We start from the raw sequence: 11,762 nt of genomic DNA, 5'->3' as shown, positions 1-11,762 counted from the left end.
GTCAAAAATACTCCGGTAAGAAACAAGGTCCTTTCCAAATAAAGGTTCCGGGATTGCTAGGTGCCGTTCGGGCATACCAGCCTTAAAAAGAGGCTCACGAGTTCGAGGCCAGCTTTAATGCCATGCTGGTCACAAAACAAAAGTTCTGAGTTTCCAGGAGGCTGTGAAAGGCCACAAAAAGTCTTCTCCCTAACTTTGGCTCCCCATATTAAATTCCAGACCTGTTCTCTCTCCCTCTCTATCTCTGCCTCTGTGTCCCTGTCTCTGTCTGTGTCTCCTGTACGATTAACACAAAGCTTCTCAACTAGGAAAAGTTATGAAATAATAAGACTGACACAGAATTTAAATTCCAGAGAACAGTTACGCTGTAAAGAGCACGGATTTCCCTCTAATGGAACATCTAAGTAAATTTGCTACCTCCCTGTACTGTGGAGTTAGGAAGCTAATTAACATTAAAGAAACCAGAGCCAGAGGGTGTAAGAAACTGAGGAGAGAAACTGAGGATGGTTGGGATACAAGGGAAAAGGGAAACCCTTCTACGTCAGCCTTCCAAGTGCTGGAATTACAGGCATTAATAGCCAAGCTTTGCCGATATTTTCCATATATCCTTCCGCGCCCCGCCCACACCCCCCCCCGTAAATTTTGTATAAAATATGTGAATGATTTTCTTTCTGTTCTAACCATATAGTTATACATAATTTTGCACCACCACGCCTGGCCTTGTTTATTTATATTTTTAGACAGGATCTCGTATATTTCAGGCTGGCCTCAACCTTGCACTGTGGCTGAAGACGCCCTTGAACTCTGCTGCCCGTGCTCCCCGCTGCAGCAGCACTTACACACGCGCACCAGCACATCCCATTGCATGCCGTGCTGGGGATAGGACCCGGGCCTCCATGTGCGCTAGGCAACCACTCCACCAACATCCCCAGCCCAGTTCTTTTTTTTTTTTCTTTCTTTCTTTCTTTTTTTTTTTTTTTTTTTTTTTTTTTTTTTTGGTTTTTCGAGACAGGGTTTCTATGTGTAGCCCCCAGCCCAGTTCTTGTTTTAAGTTTACTGGGTACACCAGGCGCAGTGGGCTGGGCTGCAGCAAGAGTGACACCTGCATGTTAAAAGGCTAACTCAAGCCGGGTGGTGGTGACGCACGCCTTTAATCCCAGCACTCGGGAGGCAGAGGCAGGTGGATCGCTGTGAGTTCAAGGCCAGCCCTGTCTACAAAGCGAGTCCAGGACAGCCAAGGCTACACAGAGAAACCCTGTCTCAAAAACTAAACAAAACAAAACAAAACAAACAAACAAAAAAGGCTAACTCAGAAGAGGGGGAGGCTAACTCAGGGAGGCCTTTCTGGAACATCCTGGGGTGTTGAACTACATGGCTGTTCTGCAAGGAAGGTACTGTTATTTCTAGTGTACAAATAAGGAAACTGAGGCTCAGAGAAACAGAATGCTTTGCTCGGAGCCACACAGGGTAAGCATCAAATGGAAGCTTCCGGACTCTAGGCTGGGCTGTTTCCTGATGTCCAGCAGGGAGGAAGTAAATGAAAATTACCTTTGGGTCTTGTTTTTTGTTTTGTTTTCATTTGCTTTGTTTAGTGTGGTGGAAATTTACAAGCTGAGGAATTTTACTTTTTGAAGGAATTCTTAAGTCTTGTTTTAAATTTTCATGAAAAAAATTAAATGTATTAGGTTCAAAGAGGAAAGACTCATCTATTTGAACGCTCACTTATTTAGGAGTGGAATTTTTTTCTGAGACAGGGTTTCTCTGTGAAGCCCTGACTGTCCTGGACTACTTTGTATAGACCAGACTGGCCTAGAACTCACAGTGATCTGCCTCTTCTGCCTCCCTAAGTGATGGGATTAAAGGTGTGTGCCACCGTCATGCTGCCCAACTACCACCACCACGCCCAGTGGGAGTGGAACTTTTTAAGTTTTTCTTTTTCTTCCCTCCCCCCCACCCTATACAGGGTTTCTTTGTGTAGCCTTGGCTGTTCTGGATTCACTTTGTAGACCAGGCTGGCCTCGAACTCACAGAGATCCGCCTGCCTCGGCCTCCCGAGTGCTGGGATTAAAGGCGTGCGCCACCACCGCCCGGCTGTTGGGTGAGTTTTGAAGTTTCAAAACTGCAGGCCAGGCCCAGGCTCCTCTTGTTGTCTGCAGGTGGGATACTTCTCTGACACCTGCCTGCAGCTTACCAACGCACTCCCAGCCATGGTGATGAACTAAAGGACAGACTAACCTTCTGAAACTGTGAGCAAGCCCCAAATTAAATCCTTTTTGTTGTTACTGTTTTGTTTTGTTTCTCTGTGTGCAGCCTTGGCTGTCCTGGATTTGCTTTGTAGACCAGGCTGACCTTGAACTCCACAGAGGTTCACCTGCCTCTGCCTCCCACGTGCTGGAATTACAGGCGTGAGCCACTGCAACCGGCCTCAAAGTAAATACTTTTATTAAAGTTGCCTTGGTCATGGTGTCTCTTCACAGCAATAGAGCAGTGACTAAGATACATAGAAAATAGTGCAAGAACAGTAAAAAAAAAAAAAGGCCAGGTATGTAATCACAGCACTTAGGGAGGCAGAGACAAGCAGATCTCTGTGAGTTCAAGGCCAGCCTGGTCTACAAAGTGAGTCCAGGACAGCCAACACTACAACAGAGACACCCTGTATCAATACAAAACAAAAAACAAAATCCTAAAAGCACAGCAAAAAGAGCTTTCTTGCCTACTTAAACCAGATCCTGTAGCTGTTGACATTGATCGAGGGTCTAGCCGGGAAGAGTGGACAGTGACTCGGGAGGCCTGACAAGAGGAGCACTGGTTAGAGGCCAGCCTGGAATATACTGAGACACTATCTCAACAGAACGGCCAGGGCATTGCATGGATGGCTCAGTGGTTAGGAAGGATCAATTGCTCTTCCAGAGGGACAGAGCTGGAGCCCCAGGACCCACATGGGGGCTGACAGCCATCTCTAGTTCCAGGGCATCTGATGCCCTATTCTGACCTCCTCAAATTCTGCATGCACATGGTATACAGACATACACGAAGGCAAAAACACCTATACACATAGAACAACAACAACAAAAAATTAAATAATAAAACAGGGTTAGAGAGAAGGCTCAACGGTTAAGAGCACTGTCTGCTCTTCCAGGGGTCCCGAGTTCAATTCCCAGCAACCACATGGTGGCTCACAACCATCTAGAATGTGATCTAGTTCTTCTTTTCTTTCTTTCTTTCTTTCTTTCTTTCTTTCTTTTTTTTTTTTTGAAGATTTATTTATTATGAACACAGTATGATCAGATCTCATTATAGATGGTTGTGAGCCACCATGTGGTTGCTGGGAATTGAACTCAGGACCTCTAGAAGAACAGTCAGAAGACCTCTTAACTACTGAGCCATCTTTCTTCCAGCCCCTGGTGCTCTCTTCTTGCGTGCAGATATACATGCAGGCAGAGCACTGTATACATAATAGTGAATAAATAAATCTCAATAATAATAATGCAAATGGATAAAAAAAAAAAATCAGGCCAGGCATGCGCCCTGTGATCTCAGAACTCAGAAGAGAGAAGCCAGAGGATTGGGCAAGTTCAAGGCCAGCATGGTCTACATAGCAAGAGCCTGTCTCAAAAATCAAAGCAAGGAAACAAAAGGTAACATTTCTTTGTGTTTATTGCCACTATTATTACTCTTTTTTTCTGACCAGTTTGGGAAACAAAGCACAGACTCTAGTACTACCATCCTGCCCACAGGCCATGGTCATGGTGTCTCCCCACAGCAATAAACCCCAAACTACAACAGTCGGGGAGAGGCCTGTCATATGCATGATGATGGAGGTCCTGAAAACAGAGTCAGGCCCTCGGTTTGTTCCTCACTTCCCTTGTCATTTGTAACTTGTCAGCATTAGAGTCTTTGGCGTAGTATGCCCTCCTGCCTGGATCTAAACAGTGGATCTATAAGAAACACTCTCTCGGGCCGGGCGTGGTGGCGCACGCCTTTAATCCCAGCACTCGGGAGGCAGAGGCAGGCGGATCCCTGTGAGTTCGAGGCCAGCCTGGTCTACAAAGCGAGTCCAGGACAGCCAAGGCTACACAGAGAAACCCTGTCTCAAAAAACCAAAAAAAAAAAAAAAAAAAAAAAAAAAAAAAAAAAGAAACACTCTCTCAGCCAGGCGTGGTGGTGCCACGCCTTTAATCCCAGCACTCGACAAAGGCAGAGGCAGGCAGATCCCTGTGAGTTCGAGGCCAGCCTGGTCTACAAAGCGAGTCCAGGACAGCCAAGGCTACACAGAGAAACCCTTCTTGAAAAACCAAAAAAAAAAAAAAAAGAGGAAAAAATAAACTTTCTCTCTCTCTCTCTCTCTCTCTCTCTCTCTCTCACACACACACACACACACACACACACACACACACACTTCCATCTCTGTATACTTAAGCGTGGAGGTCAGACACTTTGGATCTCTCTGGACCTGGAACTCTATGCACATGTGGGCACTGGGAACTGAACTCGGGCCCTAAAAGAGCAATCAGTGCTCACTCTCAGCAGCCAAGCTGCTGACCCAGCCCCTCTGCTGCACTGAGTGTATTTTATCAGAAGTGGCATCTTCCCGTCCCACCAAGGACACTGACTTTGATCAACCCGGTCCAGATGGTGTCTACTGGCTTCTCCCACTGTCTGTCACTCATCATGAGCTTGTTAATCTCAACATCACAACGTTTGTCCTTGGAAATATAAATGTTTTCTGGGGAGCTACTGTGAAGAGATTACTCTTCCATTCATGACCTTCAGAGCCTGGTTTCCACTGAGGCTCAATCCACCAGTGTCTATTGATGAATAGTGTGTAATCAGCCTTCATAAGTCTCCAATGGTGATTTTTTAAAATAATTTTATTTATTATGTATGCAGTGCTCTGTCTGCATGTACACCTGCAAGCCAGAGAGAGTATCAGATCACATTACAGATGGTTGTGAACTACCATGTGGTTGCTGGGAATTGAACTCAGGACCTCTGGAGGAATAATCAGTGCTCTTAACCTCTGAGCCATCTCTCCAGCCCTATTTTTTTAAAGATATTAATTACTCAGGAATTTTATACTCAGCCCTAGCTCTTCCCCTTAATGTCTCCAAATCCACCCCCACATCCTCATAGCCCCCCTCAACGTTATCTATTTCTAAAAACTCATATAACCCATTAACTTCAGTCTGCACAGCCTATCAACTCCTGGGCACAGGGCTGTCCACCAGAAGAGTGGTCAGCCCACTAGAGCCTTAAAGAAACTGGCTCTTTCCCTCTGAGGCCATCAACTGTCCTAGCCCCTCAGTTAGAGCTGGGGGCTCATGAGCCTTTTCCATTCCACACTAGAACGGTGCCTGGCTTGATGCTGTGCGGCAACCACAGCAGCCTTGGGTTCGTGAGTGCAGTCGGCGGTCCTGGTCCAGAAGGCATTATTTCACTCTAGCATTCTGCAGTCTTGGTCCAGAAGGCATTATTTCACTCTAGCCCTTGGTGACATTTGGCTCCTACAGTCTCTGTGCACCTCTCTTTTTTTTTTTTTTTTAATGTATTGCATATGAGTGCTTTATCTGCAGAAGAAGGTATCAGATCACATAGATGGTTGTGAGCCACCATGTGGTTGCTGGGAATCGAACTCAGGACCTCTGGAAGAGCAGGCAGCGCTCTTAATCACTGAGCCATCTCTCCAACCCTGTGCACCTCTTTTATGATGGTCCTTGAGCCTTGAGGAGGGGCTTATATAGATGAAGGTGATATAGATTTATAACTGCACTTACATCATGCGTTAGTTAGCATGTTAATGTAAAGAAGAATCCAGAATGGAAGATGAATTTGAATTCCCAATTCCCCCAGCCTCCATTTCCCAAGCACTGGAATTAAAGGTGTACTCCAGCAGGCCTGGCCTCCAATTGTTTTCCATATATATACTTGTTTAGATTCTCAGTTCAAGCAATGAGTTTTGAAACTTTATTACAAGGGGCTGGAGAGATGGCTCAATGATTAAGAGCACTGACTGCTCTTCCAGAGGTCCTGGGTTCAAATCCCAGCACCTACAAGACAGCTCACACCTGTCTGTGACTCTAGGTCCAGGGGATCCAACACCCTCACGCAGACAAACATGCAGGCAGAGCACCAATGCACATAAAACTAAAAATAAGTAAGTTATAATAAATAAATTTTTATTACAAGATAGGTGTGGCAGCACAGATCTTTAATCCCAGCGCTGGAGGCAAAGGCATTAAGATCTCTATGAGTTCAAGGCTAGCCTGGTCTACATATCAACTTCCAGGACTACATAGAGAAAATTACATTTATTCATTTATTTTGAGAGGAAGATGTGCCATGGTGTATGTGCTGAATGTCAAGTTTTATATCAACTTGACATAAGCTAGAAAGGAGGGAACCTCAATTAAAAAATGCCTCCATAAGATGAGGCTGTAGGGCATTTTCTTAATTAGTGATTGATTCAGGAGGGCCCAGCCCACTGTGGGTGGCACCATGTCTGGGCTGGTGGTGCTGGGTCCTGTAAGAAAGCAGGCTGGGCAAGCCATGGGGAGCAAGCCAAGCCAGCAGCAAGTCTCCTTGGTCTTGTATCAGCCCCTACCTCCAGGTTCCGCCCCCTGCTTGAGTTCTTGTCCTGAGTTCCTTCGATAATGAACAGCCATATGGAAGTGTAAGCCAAATAAACCCTTGTTGGGGTTTATTTAAACTTGCTTTTTTGCCAGACGGTGGTGGTGCACGCCTTTAATCCCAGCACTTGGGAGGCAGAGGCAGGTAGATCTCCGTAAGTTCGAGGCCCGCCTAGACTACAGAGCGAGTTCCAGGACAGCCAGAGCTGTTACACAGAGAACCCCTGTCTCGAAAAACCCAAAATAAATAAATAATCAAACAAACAAACTTGCGTTTTGGTCATGGCGTTTCACCACAGCAGACTAAAATTGCACATGTGGAGGTCGGAGGACAATTTGCAGCCAACAGGTCTCTCCTGCCACCGTGTGCGCCCCTGCCTCAGTCTTTGTGACAAGAGTGTCCATCCACTGAGCCATCTGGCTGGCTCCTGGGCACTGCATGACACTACTAGATGTTCTAAGCTCTCCCAGGATTTGTATTGAGAGCCATGGCAGGCCAGGCTGCAGGAACATATGGCTAAGGTTGCATCAAGGTCACAGGGCAACCAAGCCAAGGAACTGCCTGTATAAGGCTTTGCCGCCGCCGCCGCCGCCGCCGCCGCCCGGGCACCACCACCCACCCACTTCTCCAGGGGCTGCAGTTGCAGTGAATTTATCATGAACTCTGACTGGGGCCTGTCTGTACTCCAAAATTCAAAGTCCAGTTGGGAGCATTCCAGTTTCTCCTGGTCTGCGAAGAAGTGCGCCGGCAGATAGAGGAGACAAATGCTCTTCAGACGCCCTAAAGGAGCTACAGTTGTTGCTACCAGCATGTTCCTGAGGGTGATAATACAAGCATAGGAAGGTGATCTGAGTCCTGTGTGACCCGCAACCCCTTCTCCAAATAATGGGACACACTAGGAAAGTGAGGTGCACTAAGCCACTGGTATTCTGGTAAATGTTTAACAAAAGCTACCTGGTGTGGGGGGGGGGGGCGAGGAGCAGCTCTAATCTCCAATGGCCACCTATCCTGTTATGTAAATACTTTGACGGAGGCCAGTTCAAACAGGAAAGTCACTAAGGACACAGCTGGGAGCAGATATGCAAATTTCATGGCAGAATGTAACATTTCTCCTCTACAGACACCAGAAAAGTAGTCACCTGAGGAGCTAATAGTAAAATCACCAGGAAATAATGAGTGTTTGACATTTATCATCTTTGCTTAATTTTTTTATTTATTTGGGATTTTTTTGTTTTGTTTTCTTTTTCAAGACAGGGTCTCTCTGTGTATCCTTGGCTGTCCTAGACTCGCTTTGTAGACCAGGCTGGCCTCACTCACAGCGATCCGCCTGCCTCTGCCTCCCGAGTGCTGGGATTAAAGGCGTGCGCCACCACCGCCCGGCTATTTATTTGGTTTTTTGAGACAGTTTCTCTGTGTAACGCTGGCCATCCTGGACTCACTTTGTAAATCAGTTTGGCCTTGAACTCACAGAGATCCACCTGCCTCTGCCTCCTGAGTGCTGGGATTAGTGGTGTGCGCACCACCAGCGCCTGCCTCATCTTTACTTTAGTGTTGAAAATAAATTTTAAAACACAAATGTTTCTTTTACCTTCAATTATTCATATGTACTGTGTGACTATGTCCACATAAGGGCAGGTGGCCAGAAGCCAGAATCTCAGATGCTCTGGAGCTCGAGTTGTAGGTGGTTATAAAGCTGCCGGTGCTGGGATATGAACTCAGGAAGAGCAGCAAGTGCTCTTAACTGATGATGCACTGTTTCTCCAGCCCTCCTTACATTTTTTCTTTTAGCTGGACATGGTGGCGCACACCTTTAATATCAGCACTTGGTGGCAGAGGCAGGTGGATCTCTGAGTTCAAGGCCAGCCTGGTCTACAGCGTAAGTTCTAAGCTAGCCCAGGGCTACACAGAAAAACTGTCTGAAAAAACTAAAAACCAAAAAAAAAAAAAAAAAAGACTTCTAAATTTTTTCACATACATACATTCATATACACACACACATATACACACACACACAGTGTGTGTGTGTGTGTGTGTGTGTGTGTGTGTGTGTGTGTGTGTGTATACAGACCATAGAATGTTTGTGGAAGTCAGGGGACAACTTCGTTGTTGTTTTGGTTTTTCAAGACAGGGTTTCTCTGCATATCCTTGGCTGTCCCAGACTCTGTGGACAGCTCTGTAGACCAGGCTGGCCTTGAATTCACAGAGATCCACTTGCCTCTGCCTCCTGAGTGCTGGGATTAAAGGCGTGCGTCACCACGCCAGGTTCGGAGGACAACTTTTAGGGTTTGATTCTTTTTTTATATAGATTTATTTATTTATTATTATGTATACAGTGCTCTGCTTGCATGTACTCCTGCAAGCCAGAAGAGGGCACCATATCACATTACAGGTGGTTATGAGCCACCATGTGGTTGCTGGGAATTGAACTCAGGACCTTTGGAAGAGCAGGCAGAGCTCTTAACCTCTGAGCCATCTCTCCAGCCCCCTAGGGTTTGATTCTTACTTCCATGATGTGGTCTCTCTTGGGGTAGAACTCAGGTCTTCAGGCTTGCCAGCAAGTGCCTTAACATGCTGAGATGTCTTATTTTCCTCAAAAAGTTTGTCAAATAAAATTTTTTATTAAAAAATCAATCCACCAAAGCCGGGCGTGGTGACTCACGCCTATAATCCCAGCACTCCGGAGGCAGAGGCAGGTGGATCGCTGTGAGTTCGAGGCCAGCCTGGTCTACAAAGCGGGTCCAGGACAGTCAAGGATACACAGAGAAACCCTGTCTCGAAAGCCAAAAAGAAAAAAAAGATCAATCCACCAGTACCTTAGCCCTTATTTATTTTCCCTTATTGAGTCATGTGGACTGGCTCCACACCTGCCAGGCACAGCCCTTCCATCTGTTTTTGCACAAAAAGCCACCAAGTTGTGACTTCTAAGACACTGCTGTTGGCCTGTGTCACAGCTTCCCATAGGCCCTCGTTGTAAGGCATACAAGATCTCAGATGGGATTTGATAAGCTCAGCTTTCTCTCGCGGAGTCTGTTTCTTTAGGTCTTGCCTGGGTCTCGGAGAGGGTGTTCTCAAGTCCTTCTAGAAGCTCTTGTGTCTTGCCCTGCAGGGGTGCTGGCAAGAGATTCCAGCATGTTTCCATCACAGCTCACAGCTCTCTGATTCAGAGCCGTGTCACACAGTCACACATTCTGGGTCTGTGTGTGTGTGTTTTGTCTGTGTGTCTATGTGAAGGTGCTGGGTCCTGGAGTTACAGACAGTTATGAGCTGTCTGTAGGAATTGAACCCAGATCCTCTGGAAGAGCAGCCAGTACCCTCAGTCGCTGAGCCACCTCTCCAGCCCTGCAGGTCAAATTTCATCTGGAAAAATGGATTCTGTGCCAAAAAACAAACGCTGAAAGTGAACTTTTGTTTGAGTTAGGTTTTCGCTATCTAGTCCTGGCTGTCCTAGAACTCACTATGTATTCTCAAACTCACCGAGATCCTCCTGCCTCTGTTTCCCTGGGATCAACGGCATGTGCCACCACCCTCCCCCCAGCTGGAAATAAACCTCTTTAGTTGTTTACAGTACTGGGGATCGAGTTTAGGGTCTTATACCTACCACTGATATTTATCTTGGTGAGTGATTTTTGTAAAGGATTTACTCTCTGTCTCTGTCTCTGCCTGTCTGTCTGTCTGTCTGTCTGTCTGCCTGCCTCTGTCCCTGCCTGCCTGCCTGTCTGTCTCTGTCTCTGTCTGTTCGTGTTTGTGTGAGTGCAGGTGCCTAAGGAGTTCTCAGAGCCTTTGAATGCCTCTAGTGCTGGAGTTACATGCAGTTATGAGCCTCCTGACTTGGGTGCCGGGCACTGAACTCAGGTCCTCTGTAAGAGTAGGATGCACTCTTAACTGCTGAGCCCATCTCTCCAGCTCCGTATCTCCCTCCCTTTTTGAGATGGGGGGGGAGGGTCTCACTATGTAGCACTTGATAGCCTCAAGCTCCAAGAATCCTCCTGCCTCGAACTCATGAGTGCTGGGATTCCTGGTGAGCAGTACTACGCATGACAGGGTAATGAGCTGTTTTAGTCCAAATGAGATGGCTTAGCAAGGCATCTTAGCTTGGTGCGCTTCTTTTATTTCAACTGATGCTTACTGAGCACTTGTGATGTGGAGGGGATAAGAGAGAGACAGAGCACACTGCCCCTCTCCGGAAAGCTGACACATTAGAGTAGTGACAGTGGATGTGTGGAGTGAAGGTATTCAGACAGGCTTGTCTTTCTTTCTCCTTGTCCACCAGTGGAGTTTATATCAAGCATCATAATTGTGTGTATTGGAGAATGAGAACAGACCGCTGCCTTTCTCCCTGCCACCTTCCGTTCCCTCACATGGTGGCGGAGCCTGAAACCTTCTTTAGGGAACCTCTCTCTCCCATCCTCTCTCCTTTCCAGCTGACTGGGTTCTAGTTGCTCTCTAGGAGTGCACAGGTGACTCAGGTGTGACCAGCGAGCACACAAACCTCTCTTAGCCAAAGTGAGTGGTTCAGGTCTAGTCAATCTGGCCACAGCGATTTTTTGGGGGGGTACTTGAATTCAAATGGCTTAGCATGAATCCCAGTCATGTGCAGAAACATCAAACAGCAAATCATGATCATCAGCACCATCATCTCCTCCTCCTCCTCCTCTTCCTCCTCTTCTTCCTCCTCCCTCTCCTCTTCTTCTTAAGTTGAATTTAAGTCTGAAAGGATGTAGTCCCAGAATTCTGGGCAGCAAGCTTATGCTGTTGAGGGTAAGATCAATATGAAGGGAAATAGAGCAAAATTTTGTGTATGTGTCAATGACGTCACACCTAAAGTGTGACCCTGGAGTTATCAAGAGTGTAAGCCAAAAAAACGCTCTCCCTCCCAACGTCACTTTGCTGAAGTGATTTTAGGTCCACTTTCTAAAAGGCACTTCTGATTTGGCCGCTGCTGTGGCCCTGCAAGCTGCCTCCTGTTCATCTGCTCCTACCAGCCCCACCCTGTTTGAAATGCTACCCAGCCAGTTCCTGTCAGAAACATCCAGGAGACCAGCGGTCTCTTCGGTCTCACTGAGCTCTGTTGGGGAGAGGAGGGAGCCCTGTTCACGTAGGGGCAGAGAGTGAGGAGGAACGGGGCTCTGCTACCC

The sequence above is a fragment of the Acomys minous genome (assembly GCF_964271855.1).
Source record: "Acomys minous genome assembly, chromosome: 17".
In the NCBI taxonomy this organism is placed as follows: Eukaryota; Metazoa; Chordata; class Mammalia; order Rodentia; family Muridae; genus Acomys; species Acomys minous.
The sequence above is the reverse complement of the archived record's forward strand: the minus strand, read 5'-3'. Positions refer to the sequence as shown.